General features: G+C 46.4%; 1 protein-coding gene across 1 annotated transcript in view; it reads left to right on the plus strand.

Annotated features, from left to right (window-relative positions):
* The window catches only part of DLEC1 (DLEC1 cilia and flagella associated protein), a 778,557-nt gene that overhangs the window by 143,254 nt on the left and 619,877 nt on the right, over nt 1–15,426 (plus strand). The gene's annotated exons all lie outside the window — the stretch shown is intronic.

A 15,426-nucleotide genomic window follows, 5' to 3' on the forward strand; every position in this document is an offset into this window, starting at 1 on the left:
GGGCAAGCAGCTGAACCCAGGAAAGGACTCAAGACACAGTTCAGGAAGGTGGCCAGGCAAAGGCCCTCCGGAGGCGTTGGCTACAGGAGAAAAGAAGCAGCAAGGCAAGCAAAGTCCCTCAGGCGCCCTACACAGCCCCCCAAGGGGCAGACCCACGGGACTGGTCATGGACCACACTGTTCCTCTACGCGCCCTACACAGCTGGACGGCTGGTTACGGACCACGAGGGGAGCGGAACAGGCAAACCTCAGCGCCTCTTGGAGACATCAGGAATCACAAACATTTGGAAAAGACATCAAGGAATTTGGACATCACGAAGTGGAACTGAAGACATCACGGAACAGGAACATCCATGGATGAAGATCAGAAATGCCAGGCAGGAGCTGGAGACGGGAAGTCCTTGAGAGAACAAGCCCCTTGACGAAGTAAAGCCTGAATGCAGAGGAAGTCCTTTTGTAGCCCAGGAACAAGGCAACTCCCTGGACGGAGTTCAAATGGGTCACACCTGGCTGGCCCTATAACTGAGGATAAGTGCTGTAGGCCGGCCCCTAGAGAGAAGGGCGTGGCCCAAACCAGGAAGTCCATGCAGACCAGAGCAGGCCTCAGGCATCGAAGGCTTCCCAAGCCCTGGAGCAAATCCTGGCAGTTCGTAGGCGAGACCCCGGCTTCAGAGCGGCCTCCAGGAAAGAGGTGAGAAGCCTCCTGTAGCGCAGCAACAGGAGGATTCATAACACACACATACATACGCACTCTCATACACAGGCTCTAAGACCCTTTCTAAATCTCACACACACACAAGCTCTTACTCCCCCAGATTCCCTCATACACACACAGGCTCTCACCCACACAAACCCTCAGGCATACACCCATTCATTCTCATACTCAGACCTCCAGGAAGGCACCCATTCATTAACTCACACATACACACAGACAGACCCCCAGATAGGCAGCCATTCTCTATCACATACACACAGACAGGCCCCAGGCAAGCATCTCTCTCTCACACATTCACATACATAGACCCCCAAGTAGGCATCCATTCTCTCTCACACAGACAGACTCCAGGCAGGCATTCCATTCATCTCTCTTTCTCACACATACTCTCTCTCACCCCCCACCCCCACCCACCAGGCAGGCACCAATTCTCTCTCACACCCAGACAGACCCCCCCCAGGCAGGCATCCATTCTCTCTCACACACACACAGGCAGAGCCCCCCCAAGCAGGCACCAATTCATTCACACAGACACACACAATCTCCTGTTCATACAGATATACACACTGAAGCAGGCCCCCTCTTTTTGTTTTTCTGGCAGCCTCAGACACCTGGAACAGGTCTCTCTCCTGGCGCAGCGTTCTTAAAAGTAAGGGCTGTATCGGGGGGTGAGGAAATGGCTGTTTAGCCGCATGCACCTTCCACCGGGGTACGCAGAATGTCCCGGCTCACTGCTACTGATGGTGCCTCTGAGCTCTAGACAACCGTGGGCCTCCTTCTCTTCTGCCGTCGGGCGGCATAGGCTCCCCTGGCAGCCGTGGGCCTCCTTTTCTTCTGCCGCCAGATGGTGTGGGCTCCCTCAGTGGCCATGGCTGCCTCTTCTTCTGCTGCTGACAGGATGGAATCCTCTGGCAGCTGCGGGCCTCCTCTTGTGCCGCCGGATGGGATGGGCTCCACTGGTGACCGTGAGCCTCCGCTTCTTCCTGGATGGGATGGGATCCCCTATCCCGGGCACCCCCGACAGACTGGCACCCTGGGGGCTTTGGCCCCCCTGGTCCCCCCTCGCTGCACTACTGCCGATGCACCATTCTGACATTCGTCCCGCTCCGGGGGAGGTTAAGGAACGTGGGCAGCCTGGCGGGTTGAGCAGCCTTCTTAGGCTAGGCCCCGCTCTGAGGCTTTTTTGCTGCGTGCCGCATGGTAGGCCTCAACAGCGTTTTTTTGTGTTTTTGTTAGGCTGCCCTCTTCAGGGTTGTCGGTTCGGCTAGTGCGTCTAGCTGCACACCCAGGTTGTACGTCCAGTTTTTGGGCGCTTAGTCGGGCCTCTGTTTGTGTGTCCAAGTTAAGCAGCACCCTTAGTGGTTGTGTGCTTACCAATGCACACAAGTTAGGCGTTTGTTGTTCACTTAAAATTGAGCGCCTAGCAATACTGCGCCTATCCAAACGGATGCCTATGTTTTGGGATGCCTAAGTTGGACACCTACATTTTTTTTTTTTGATGTATATAAAAAATAAAAGCTGGATGCATGCCTTCACTGGCCTGTTACGCTTGCTGACGGCCCAATGGCATCTATAGCTAAGAAATCTAAACTCCTTTCTCTCTGCATTGCCTGTCATGTTTGGGCATCTTAGCCTGGCATGCTCACTGGCTTGTGTCAACACTGTTTGGAAGCTGAGGGAGAATTATCTTCCTCTGATTTTACTAAGCCTGGTTTTTCCCAGCAGGATGAAGGTCTGGATAAGACATGTCAGGAGGGGTGCCTGATCTTGGAACTCCCCTAAGTGGTTCGTAAGCGGGGGAGGGTAGCTCAGTGAGTAGACCTCAGGTGCCTTCTGATTTTGGTATGGATCCCTCTGCCTTTTCATGGTTAGAATTTTTCCAGGGATTGCAGTCCTTTCTTCAGGCACAGTTCTCAGCCCTCTCTAATGCTGTTAGGGCAGAGTTGCAGGTGGGGACCGCTCTCTCGTCCAGTTCTACCATTAAGCACCGGAGTACACCTAGATTGGCAGCAGGTCTGCCCAGTAAGGATCCAAATGGCACAGATGATGAGGCCGATCCTGACTCGCTAGAGGATGGAGATATTACTCTGGCATTGGAACCAAATAGGAATATGTTGCAATTCTTCCATAGAGATGAACTGCCGCCCTGATTTCCCAGACCTTGAAAATGTTTGGAGTATCTGAATGGATTCTATCTATTAGCCAAAGAAAAATTCCATTTTGGTTTCCTTGCATATAGCCTCTTGTTATTTTTCCCTGTGTTGGAGGCCATTCAAGAGTTGATTGATCATGAATGGGGCGCCCCAGAGATTCATTTCAAAGGAGGTTTGGGTTTTGGAAGGCCTGTACCATCTGCATCCAGTGGTGAGAGAACTTTTACATTTTCCGAAGGTGGATGCAATTTTTTGTGCTATGTCCTAGCAGCCTACTATCCCCATGGAGGGAGGAGCGGCCTTGAAGGATGTACACAATAGGAGGATGGCAGTGGCAATGACCTTGCAGATCGCTTCTTGTTGTTCCCTAGTGGCTTGCTCTTGTTTACTGCTCTCTTAGGAGGTCGATGACTTTGGGATGATTTCCAAGGCATTTATGGAACCACCAGCTGTCTTTTTTTTTTTTTTTTTTAACATTTTTATTGAGAATTTTACAGTTAACACTGTAGAACAAAAGATGAGGCTGTCATTTGGTCCACATCTCAGCCAGAAGGGTGGCTTCGATAATAGTGCTCAGGCAGCAGGTATGGCTGAGAAATGGTCAGTCAATTTGACCTCCAAGGCTAACCTCACAAAATTGCCCTTTAAAGGCTCGCGTCTGTTTGGGAGTGAGTTGAAAAAATTGGCCAGTAAGTGGGGCGAATCACCGATTCTTCAATTGCCGGAGAATAAGAAATAGCTCCACGCTTCTTTAGTATAAGAGGTCATACTAGAGGATCCAGGCATTTTTGACCTTATAGAGGACTCATCCTTGGTAGGTCGCAATCCTTTCTTCCCAGACACCCCAGAAGAGGCACGGGCTTGGGTAGTTGAACCTCCCAAGCCTCCCTATGAAGGTGTGCCGACCCACCCCCAGAACAGGACATAGTGGGACACCTCTCTCTTTTATAGGAGGTTGGTTGAGATCACAACGGGTCAATAGGTCCTAGAAGTGATACGAGAAGGACATGCACTGGAGTTTCGAGGTGTTCCTCGGGACATGTTCATGGTGTCTCCCTGCCACTCCCTGCAGAAGAAACAGGCAGTGGAAATAATTAGCAAGGCTCCTCAGTCTGAGGGCTGTGGTTCCTGTGCCTGCGTCACAAGAAAATATGGGGCGATTCTATTTATTTCATTGTGTCCAAGATGGGAGGGCTCCTTTCGTCCCATCCTGGATCTCAAAGGGGTCAATTGTCATCTGCGGGTGACTCATTTTCGCATGGAACTTTTGCGCTCAGTGATAATGGCCATGCGGTCAGGGAGATTTCTGACTTCTCTGGACCTGTCCTAGGCATATCTTCACATTCCCATCTGACTAGAACATCAATGTTTTCTGCGTTTCGCAGTGTTGCGTTGCCTTTATCGGTTTTGGGCACTGCTTTTTGGTCTGGCTACCTCTCCCAGGATCTTTTCCAAAGTAATGGTAGTAGTTGCAGCAGAGTTGAGAAAGGATAGGATCCTAGTACACCCATATTTGAACTACTGGCTGATTCAAGCCAAGACGCTGGAAGAGAACCGCCTGGTGGTCTGCAAGGTGATCTTCCTGTTACAGGAGCTTGGTAGGGTGGTGTAGTCTTCAGGCATCTCAGTCATTGGAATATCTGAGAGTTCGGTTCGACATGAAGCAGGGCAAAGTTTTCATGCTAGAAGCTTGTATTCAGAAGTTGATGACACAGATGGGTCTCTTGGTGAACACTATATGTCAGACAGTGTGGTCCAATCTACAGGTATTGAGTTTGATGGTGGCAACCCTGAAAGTGGTGCTGAGGGCACATATGTGTCCTCTTCCATGCTCCCTGCTGTCTTGTTGGAACCTGCAGTCTCAAGACTATTCGATTTGGCTCCACCTGCTGATTAAAGTCTGCTCTCACCTCCAGTGGTGGTTACAAGTGGATTATCTGAGAAAAGGGAGTTTCACTGACATTGCCGTTCTGGTTGGTACTCGTGACAGATGCGAGCCTCTAGGCTGGGAGAGCTCATTATCAGGAACTAACGGCGAAAGGGCGCTGGAATTCAGAAGAGTCTTTCTGGAACATCAGTCACCTGGAAGCCCAGGTGATCTGGTTGGCAGGCTGTGTGGACTAGCGGTCCAAGTAATGTCGGACAATGCAACAATGGTGGCTTACATCAATTGGCAAAGAGGAACCAAGAGCTAGCTTAACATACAGCTTGGGGGTAACCTGCATGGAGTGGCAGTTACTACCATAACAAACTTGCTGGCCTGACTGGATGGACCCTTTAGTTTTTTCCTGCCTTATCTTGCAGCCTATCTTGGCCTTTCCTTGCCTTGTGGCCTCCAGGCCTTCTGTTAACGTGTACTTTGCTCTGTGGCCTATTCAGGCCTTTCCTTGCCTTGTAGCCTCTGGGCCTCCTCTCATCCTTTGCTTTGCCTTGTGGCCTATCCAGGCCTCTCCTTGCCAAGTGTCCTTTGGGCAGAGGTGTACCAAAGATCTCTGGTACAAGGGGGCCAATGCTTTTGTGTTGCCTGTCCTGTGCCCCTCCTCCAATTATCCTCCTTGTAGAAATGCTTGTGGTCACAGAAGTTACACTAATACAAACATCAGAAAAGGAATGAATTGACAGACTATTGTGAGCTGCCTATGTGGCAACAACTTCCTTGCCTGCAGACTAGTTGCCAATAGAGTTTCCTTTTTCCCTTCCCTCTGTGGTACTGCAAGCAAACAAAAACAGCCTTTGATAAAGAATGAGACTGAGAGTCAAGTACTGTGATGTAAAATTCTAAATTCTTCTGAAATTTCTAACTTTTCCACTTCCAACCATCAGGGAAAAAAGGAAAAACCATTCCAAATTTATTCTTTTTTCCAGACTTGCACATGTCACTGAAGTCTCATTACAGCATACTGCCTGTCCCCTCACCAAATATAGAATAATTGACTACAAATTAGAAAGAGAAACATGGAGACAAAAGTGGAGCTGGAAACCCCAAAAAGCCAGACTCTGCCAGCTTAAAACACCAGAGAAATAAAAAAAATTTGAATTTTCCCAGTACTTAAAAAAACAAAATTCAGATGCACATTTTCCAAAAATGGCACAGACAAAATCAAATTCTTCCCACTTCCAATCTCAGAGAAACAAAAGCAATAGCAGTTCTACTCTCCCAGTCCCCAGCATTCTTGCTCCATCTCTCCTCCCAGTCCCCAGCAGTTTTGCTTCCTAGCCCCCTCTCCCCTCCCCCAGACCTCCCTACCAGAATCATATGCAGTGCAATAATGCAAAAACAGAAACTTCACCATTGTTCATAAAACAAAATTAAGAAATATAAATCAATTATAATTGTAATAAAAACAGTTTTTCAAAGCAGGTAAAAAATAAAACATCTAATACAAAAAACAAGGATAAATCGCGCACACACACACACGCACACACACACACACACACACACACACACACACACTCTCTCTCTCTCACTCTGCTGGCTCCTTATTCTGGATTTTTTTATTTTAACATTTAATTTTTTTTATTTAATCAGTGCTAGTGCATTGGTGTTACGCTTTCTGCCTGGCCTCCCTCTCCACCATGGCCCTGTGTACACACATTTTTAAATTATGCATTTATAATAAAAGATTTTACATGAAAAAGGACATTCAAGTACAGTCTTTTGAAATAAAAGTATCACAACAGTATGTATAATATATTGCATGCATTGCTATGATGTCAACCAGAAAACCCTACATAAAAGCTAAAAAGACACTTGGAACACATACGGTATAAGAATTATTTTAACCAATTACAATATAATGAACCTTCCATTCCCAAACAGTGTTAACTGCAAAAATTATGTCAGGCTCTAAAACACCAATACATCTATATATCCCTACATAGAAATGACACATTAGCTGATTATTTAACCTCAGTCACACATGCAGAACAAAGACAGACCGACAGCAAATACAAAATAAAGTGGAAAAATGCAGACAAAAACTGAATTAGAAACCACAACAAGCCAAACTCTATATTTAGTGCACCAATGGAAAAAACAGAAACATCACCATTCCTCAGAAAACAACAATAAAATCAAGAAATATAAAGTTTCAATCATAATAGTAAAACCATACTAATAATAATTAACATTTCAAAACAGCTGATGAACAGAACATCCAATAAATAAAACTCATATACATAAGAACATAAGAAATTGCCATGCTGGGTCAGACCAAGGGTCCATCAAGCCCAGCATCCTGTTTCCAACAGAGGCCAACCCAGGCCACAAGAACCTGATAATTACCCAAACACCAAGAAGATCCGATGCTACTGATGCAATTAATAGCAGTGGCTATTCCCTAAGTAAACTTGATTAATAGCAGTTTATAGACTTCTCCTCCAAGAATTTATCCAAACCTTTTTTGAACCCAGCTACACTAACTGCACTAACCACATCCTCTGGCAACAAATTGCAGAGTTAAAGTTGAGTGAAAAAGAATTTTCTCCGATTAGTCTTAAATGTGCTACTTGCTAACTTCATGGAATGCCCCCCTAGTCCTATTATCTGAAAGTGTAAATAACCGATTTACATCTACTCGTTCAAGACCTTTCATGATCTTAAAGACCTCTATCATATCCCCCCTCAGCCTTCTCTTCTCCAAGCGAAACAGCCCTAACCTCTTCAGCCTTTCCTCATAGGGGAGCTGTTCCATCCCCTTTATCATTTTGGTTTCCCTTCTCTGTACTTTCTCCATCGTAACAATATTTTTTTTGAGATGCGGCGACCAGAATTGTACACAGTATTCAAGGTGCGGTCTCACCATGGAGCGATAGAGAGACATTATGACATTTTCTGTTTTATTAACCATTCCCTTCCTAATAATTCCTAACATTCTGTTTGCTTTTTTTGACTGCTGCATCACACTGAGCCAACAATTTTAAAGTATTATCCACTATGATGCCTAGATCTTTTTCCTGGGCTGTAGTTCCTAATATGGAACCTAACATCATGTAACTACAGCAAGGGTTATTTTTCCCTACATGCAACACCTTGCACTTGTCCACATTAAATTTCATCTGCCATTTGGATGCCCAATTTTCCAATCTTGCAAGGTCCTCCTGTATTGTATCACAATCCGCTTGTGATTTAACTATGGTACTCAGAATAATTTTGTATCGCCCGCAGATTTGATAACCTCACTCATTGTATTCCTTTCCAGATCTTTTATTTATATATTGAAAAGCACAGGTCCAAGTACAGATCCCTGAGGCACTGCGCTGTTTACCCTTTTCCACTGAGAAAATTGACCATTTAATCCTACTCTCTGTTTCCTGTCTTTTAACCAGTTTGTAATCCACGAAAGGACATCGCCTCCTATCCCATGACTTTTTAGTTTTTTTTCTTAGAAGCCTCTCATTCTCCTTTATCCATATGTTTATTAACCCCCTACAAAAAATGAAGCAGATTTGTTAGGCAAGACTTCCTTGGGTAAATCCATGTTAACTGTGTTCCATTAAACCATGTCTTTCTATATGCTTTACGATTTTGATCTTTTGAATAGTTTCCACTATTTTTCCCAGCACTGACGTCAGGCTCACTGGTGTATAGTTACCCGCATCACCCCTGGAGCCCTTTTTAAATATTGGGGTTACATTGGCCACCCTCCAGTCTTCAGGTATAATGGATGATTTTAATGATAGGTTATAAATTTGAACTAATAGATCAGAAATTTCATTTTTGAGTTCCTTTAGTACCCTAGGACAGCGATTCTCAACTGGTGCGTCGCGACACACTAGTGTGTCGCCAAGCACCGGCAGGTGTGTCGCTTGCTCCCGGTCTCTCCCACTGCTCTTTCTTCCCTGCTGCCGTTGCCGCCGGGCTTTCAGAACGTTCAAGCCCAGTGGGAACGGCAGCGGTGGTAGAAGAAGCAGTGGCACCCGCGGCTGGCCTTTTCTTCTTCCCGCGCCCCCCCCCCCCCCCCCCCGTGACCCGGAACAGGAAGTGATACGCGGTGCGCGGGAAGGAGAAAGACCGTGCCGCGTGATAAAGTAGCAGTGGCGGCTGCAGCATCGGCCCCCGAGCAATTGAAGCAGCCGGTAATCGAGAAAGGAGACAGCAGCATGAGCCTCCCGCGGCCGATGGGATTCTTCTTTCTTGGCCTGCGGGGGCTGGAGGAGGCTGCTGCAGCTACCATTTGGGGGGGAGGAGGAAGTGAATGAGAGAAAGAGAGAGAGGCAGCCAGCCAGCCAGCCTGTGTGTAAGTGAGAATGTATTTGATCGAGAGCATGTGTGTGATTGAGAGAACTGGTCAGAGAGCTGATGTGTGTGTATATGTGAGAGACAATGAAAGTGACTGCTCAGGGAGATGACTGATGTGTATGTGAGAGTGTGAGACAGTCAGGGATGTGACTGATGTGTGTGTGTGTGAGAGAAAAAGCATGGAAGTGAGAAATCTGGGTATGTGAGAAAGCATGGGAGTAAGAAGCCTGGTGTGGTGGGGGTGGGAGTAAGAAGCCTGTGCACATGGAGAGCGAGCATGGAAATGAGAGAGAGACTGGTGTGTGTGTGTGTGTATGTGTGTGTAACAGAGAGAAAGTGATTATGGGAATGAGAAGCCTGTGCATGTGAAGAGAGTGAGCATGGGAGTGAGAAACCTGGGTGTGTGTGAGACACAGCATGGGAGGGAGAAGCCTGTATATGAAAGACAGAACATGGAAATGAGAAGCCTGTGTGTGTGTATGCATGAGAGAGAGCAGGTGACTGGTGTGTGTTTGTGTGTGTCTGTGAGAGAAAGAAAGTGATTATGGGAATGAGAAGCTTGTGCATGTGGAGAGAACAAGCATGGGAGTGAGAGACTGGTGAGTGTGTGTGTGTGTGTGTGCGTGAGACAGAGAAAGTGATTATGAGAGTGAGAAGCCCGTATATGTAAGTAGAACACAGGAGTGGGAAGTCTGTGTGTGTAACAGAGACTATGGCATGAGAGAAACTGTTCAGGAAGGTGACTGGTGTGTGTGTCAAAGACTGTTTGGGAGATGATTGGTGTGTGAGAGACAGAAACTGGTCATGGGGTCATGACTGGTATGGTGTGTGTGTGAGAGACATGGGACTAAGGAAGAGGACCATGAGTATAGAGCTTAGCCTCTACTCCTGCTTCTGCTGTGTGCTATGGCCTGCATGGAAGAGGAGTAGGAGAGCTGCTGGAGGGGGTAAGTAAAGGTGGCTTTTAAAGTTTATTTTTCTTGATTGACTGCCATTTTAATTATTTAATATTATGTGATGTGTCTGCTTTTTTTGAAATACTTTATTGGTGTTTGGAGAATTTTTAATAGTTTTAATGAGTTTTTAATTGTTGGATGTTATTCTGTTCATAGCTGTTTTGAAACATTTATTCTGCTTATTAGTATAGTTTTACAATTATTTCTGTGTGGGGATCTATAGCTGCTTGGCTAGTTCTGTTTTCCTAATAAGAGGTGTATTGGTTTTTAGGGCCTGATTTAATATTTGTAGTGTTGCCTTTTCATAGATAGGGTTGCTTCTGTTTGAGTGTATTCCATAATACAGGTGTAACTGTGTGCGGATTAGTTTATGTACATTACTACAGATCCTGGGAGTATGTTAGGTCGGTTCTGTGTCTGTTACCGAGATGAGATATTTTACTAGCATGTAAGCGTTTTATCAGTCTTATTTGTTGTGTTTTCTCAAGAGGACATGCATTGGTGGTAAACTGCTGTCTTTTCATAAGTAGGGCTATTGAGCCTGGAAGTAGAAGGAGTTTGAGTTGCTGTTACTGAGATGACACCAGAACCAGAATATCTTTTTTTGTAGGGTGAGTTGTATGGGGAATGTCATAATTTTGCTTTACATCCATTATTGTGGGTCAGGGGGGTTCCCGTGGATGCAAACTGTACTTTTACATCTAGCCCCGTGACGATCATGGGTCAGTGTGTCACGCATGTGAGAACCATCTGTCAGGTGTGTCCCAACAGAAAAAAGGTTGAGAACCACTGCCCTAGGATGCATTCCATCCCGTCCAGGTGATTTGCTACTCTTTAGTTTGTCAATCTGACCTACTACATCTTCCCAGTTCACAGTGATTTGGTTCAGTTCGTCTGACTCATCATCCTTGAAACCCATCTCCGGAACTGGTATCTCCCCAACATCCTCATTAGTAAACACAGAAGCAAAGAATTCATTTAGTCTTTCTGCAATGGCCTTATCTTCCTTAAGAGCCCCTTTAACCCCTCGGTCATCTAATTGTCCAACCGACTCCCTCACAGGTTTCTTGCTTCGGATATATTTTTAAAAGTTTTTATTATGAGTTTTTGCCACTATGGCCAACTTCATTTCAAATTCTCTCTTTGCCTGTCTTATCAATGTTCTACACCTAACTTGACAATGCTTATGTTTTATCCTATTTTCTTCAGATGAATCCTTCTTCCAATCCACTTGTGATTTAACTACTCTGAATAATTTTGTATCATCCGCAAATTTGATAACCTTACTCGTCGTATTCCTTTCCAGATCATTTATATATGTATATTGAAAATCACCGGTCCAAGTACAGATCCCTGAGGCACTCCACTGTTTACCCTTTTCCACTGAGAAAATAGACCATTTAATCCTACTCTCTGTTTCCTGTCTTTTAGCCAGTTTGTAATCCACGAAAGAACATTGCCTCCTATCCCATGACTTTTTAGTTTTCTTAGAAGCCTATCATGAGTGACTTTGTCAAAAGTCTTCTGAAAATCCAAATACACTACATCTACCGGTTCACCGTTATCCGCATGTTTATTAACCCCTTCAAAAAAATGAAGCAGATTTGTTAGGCAAGACTTCCCTTGGGTAAATCCATGTTGACTGTGTTCCATTAAACCATGTCTTTCTATATGCTCTACGATTTTGATCTTTAGAATAGTTTCCACATGTTTTTTAATTTCTCGAACACCAAGAAAATATTTCAAAACATCATACAAATCAAACAACTCCAATTAATTAAAATCAATAATAATAATAATAATAATAAATCACTCACTTTCCATGCCTGGAAACTTTTAACTTCTGGTCAATCTCAGATTGTCATGGATTAGTGGGAGTGGAAGGGATGTGCACAAATTTTCTCCTCTCTATATACACACACACGTTCATCCTCATGCTCATACAGATATACACAAACACCCTTTCAAATCTCACACATGCTAACATACACAGGCTCCCTCTCTTTCAAGCACTCATATTCATGTGCTTCCTCTATCTTACACACAAGCGTCCTACTCTGACATACACACACGCACTGGTTCCCTCTCTCTTATGCACACATGCTTACACATACACATTCATAAACACACTTCCTCTCTGTCAGGCGCATATGCTTATAGATACACACTCAGACACACGCTTCCTCTCTTTCAGGCACATGTGCTTACACACTCACAGACACTCATATATGCTTCCTCTCTTTCAGGCACATGTGCTTACACACTCACAGACACTCATACATGCTTCTTCTCTGTCAGGCACACATGCTTACACACAGACATGCATACACATGCATCCTCTGTCAGGCATACATGCTTACACACACATGCACACGCCCTCACTAGTTGGCAGGCAAGAATGATCACCTGCCAAAGCGGGGCCTCCTTTAGTTGGGCCACTGGGTAGGACGTGATACCCCGGCAGCCACAGGGCCGCCTCCATTTGGGCTTCAGGGCAGGATGCGATCCCCTGGTGACCGCGGGCCTCCTGTATTTGGACCGTCGGGAGGGATGGGATCCCTCACTGGCTAGGGCCTTCGCAAGTTGGGCCACTGAATGGCAAGGGTATTCTCTCCCGGCGGCTGTGGCCTCCTTCATTTGGGCCATCGGGCGGGATGAGATCCCCCAGTGGTCGCGGGCCACTTCTCTCCTTCAGCTGTGCTGGGATGAGCTCCACTGTCACCCTGCTGATCTTACTGCACTGGGGGTAGGGGGGCAAGCTGTGCAGCTGTGGGCCTACTTGAGTTCGGCCACCGGGTGGGATGAAATCTCCCGGTGGGCAAGGGTTATCAATTCTGCTGGAAAATAAAGGTCTCTGGTTGCCCCCTACAGCCTGGTGCCTGCGGACCTTGACCCCTATGCCCCCCATCAGTACACCACTGCCTATGGGCCTTCTGCTTTGCTGCTTTCGGGCCTCAGTGTTCTCGGTTCTGTGTTATCTAATTCTTATCTAGTCCTGTCCTTGTCTGTCTGGTCTTGTCCTGCACTGCCCATTCCAGTTCCTAGTAGCCACTAAATGACTTGCCATTGCCTTGCTTGCCCCAGTCTGAGCCTGTGTCCAGTCCCCAGTCAGAGGCAGTATCAATATCCAGTCCCAGTTTCTGCTCAATATCCTGCCCAGCCTGCATCCGTATCCAGTCCTAGTCCGAGTCCAGTATCCAGTCTTCAGTTCCAGCCTGTGTCTGTCCAACGTGTCCAGCCTTGCCCAGCCTGCTCCAGTATCCAGTCCTCATTTTCCGGCCTGTCTCTGCCACAGCGTTCAGCCTATGCCTGACCCCAGTTTCTGCCTGTGCCTGCAGCATTGCCCAGCCTGCACTGCCTGTTTAGTCTGCTGTACCATGATGTTCCACTGATGGAAGCCAAGCTCTACCATTTCCCAGAACCCAAGGGCTCAACCTGCGGGAGAGGTAGTTGGCTAGACAGAAGATATACCCCAGTCTACCCCTGCGGTCCTGCCCTGCTCCTGAGGGGGTTGTCCTCCTACCCCAGCCAGCATGACACATAATGTTGTGTTGAAACAATTACAATGTTGGGCCTCCTCTTACATTGTTGATTTGCTTCTATTGTTATAATTCTTGGATATCAGGTACATTAAGGCCTGGCCTGAACTGGATTGGACTGGAGTGTGCTTCATCATCTGAGTTTGACTAAGTTTTCCCATTCATTTGGGGACAAAGCTAAGTAGTTTTGATTTTGCTAACTCCTAAATGTTTTGGCTTTATAAGATGGTCATGTTTGATTTTCCTTGAAGTTGTTCTGGACATATAATATATATAAAATATTCAACTATTGATTTTTCTCAGCATTTCTGATCTGGCAAATGATTATAATTTAGTGTTGGAATTTTAAGCTTTTGTTAAATGTTGCGATTTAATCACGTTATACCTGAGAGCACAGATACCAGATTACCTACTTTTTGGTACCATACCTATATGCATCTCACTTTTATGTCTTTTTGATTACTGATCTTGTGTCAGTCATTTCTCTCTCCATGCTCTGCCTCTTCTAAGGCCTGCTTGCCTTAGCTGTAAAATTCAAAGTATAACTGTCCAAATACTCAGCCTCCTTCAAGAGGTTCTCCCAGGACAAGCAGGATGGTAGTTCTCACACATGGATGACATCATCAGATGGAGCCTGGCATGGATCTTTGATTTCAAAGATTCTAGAATTTTTAAGCATGCCCTACTGAGCATGTACAGCTGTAGTCATCACCCTGCTCTCTAGGCAGAGTCCCTCAGTCTTTTTTTCTGTGGAGCCATGTGTTTGCGGTTGCTGTGTGTCTCATGGCATTCAGCTTTACTCTCTCCTCACAGATTTATAAGTGATTTTTTTTCTAGAGCTGCAGCTATTTTCTTTCCTTTACCTTACGGTTGTTTTGGTTATTTTCTTCTTTCCTCTGTCTGCCAGCCACATGGTGGGCCTTAATAACTGTGCAGTCTGGCACCTCCTTCATAGCGCGACCCCCTAATTTGCATATTGCATGGCGCCCCATTGCGTGCATTAAAAAAGCAGTTGCTGAAAAGTGTGCGCCCGCTTTTAGCGCACATAATTGCATCGGCCCCTTTGTCAGGTGCTGGCAGGACTGTCTGAATGCAGTCTGTGGGTGATCCGTGTAGGCCTCTGGATCGATGGAGGTTCAGCAGTGCAGTGATTGAGAACCACACAGTTTCTGGGGAGGGGGGGGGGGAGACCTCATCCTCCCCACATTCAAAGGAGCAAATCTCTACGGGTAGGAGCCCTGGATGACATAGCCTCCCCTTCTGCTTGCCAGTGATGGCAATGCAGTTTCCTTATGAGAGAGGGTGAGCAGAAGTCTGGGCAAGCAGCTTGCTGTCATACCTTTTATGCCATGCCCAGTAATGGTTGCCCGTACACATCTGCGACATTGATCTGATGCATTGATATCAGGACAGCATCGGGGACCAGAACTGCCCTTGAGCACCGTGGTCACCCTTGAAGCCTTTGCGGTAACGGGGCGCCTTTAATGCCATCGAGGTGTGTGACCACCCTTGATGCCATAAGGGCCTTCTGTGCCATAGGCATCTGTGGAAGTGGAGTCTTAATGTATCAGAGTCATTGAGCGCCTTGGGCCTCGACATGGCGGAGTAGCGGCACCGACCTCTAGTATCGGGGACCAGGTCTGCCATCTAGCACCATGGTCCCCCTTGATGCCATTGGAGCTGCTCTCATTATCGATGCTGTCTATACCATGGTGCCATCGATGTCCTCGGGGCCTTTGATGCCCTCGAGCCATAGAAGCATCGATACCCTAGATCCCATGAAGGTGCGTGAATGGCTGCCGTCGAGGTGTGAGGCCCCGATG

The sequence above is a fragment of the Rhinatrema bivittatum genome, chromosome 2 (assembly GCF_901001135.1).
Source record: "Rhinatrema bivittatum chromosome 2, aRhiBiv1.1, whole genome shotgun sequence".
In the NCBI taxonomy this organism is placed as follows: domain Eukaryota; kingdom Metazoa; phylum Chordata; class Amphibia; order Gymnophiona; family Rhinatrematidae; genus Rhinatrema; species Rhinatrema bivittatum.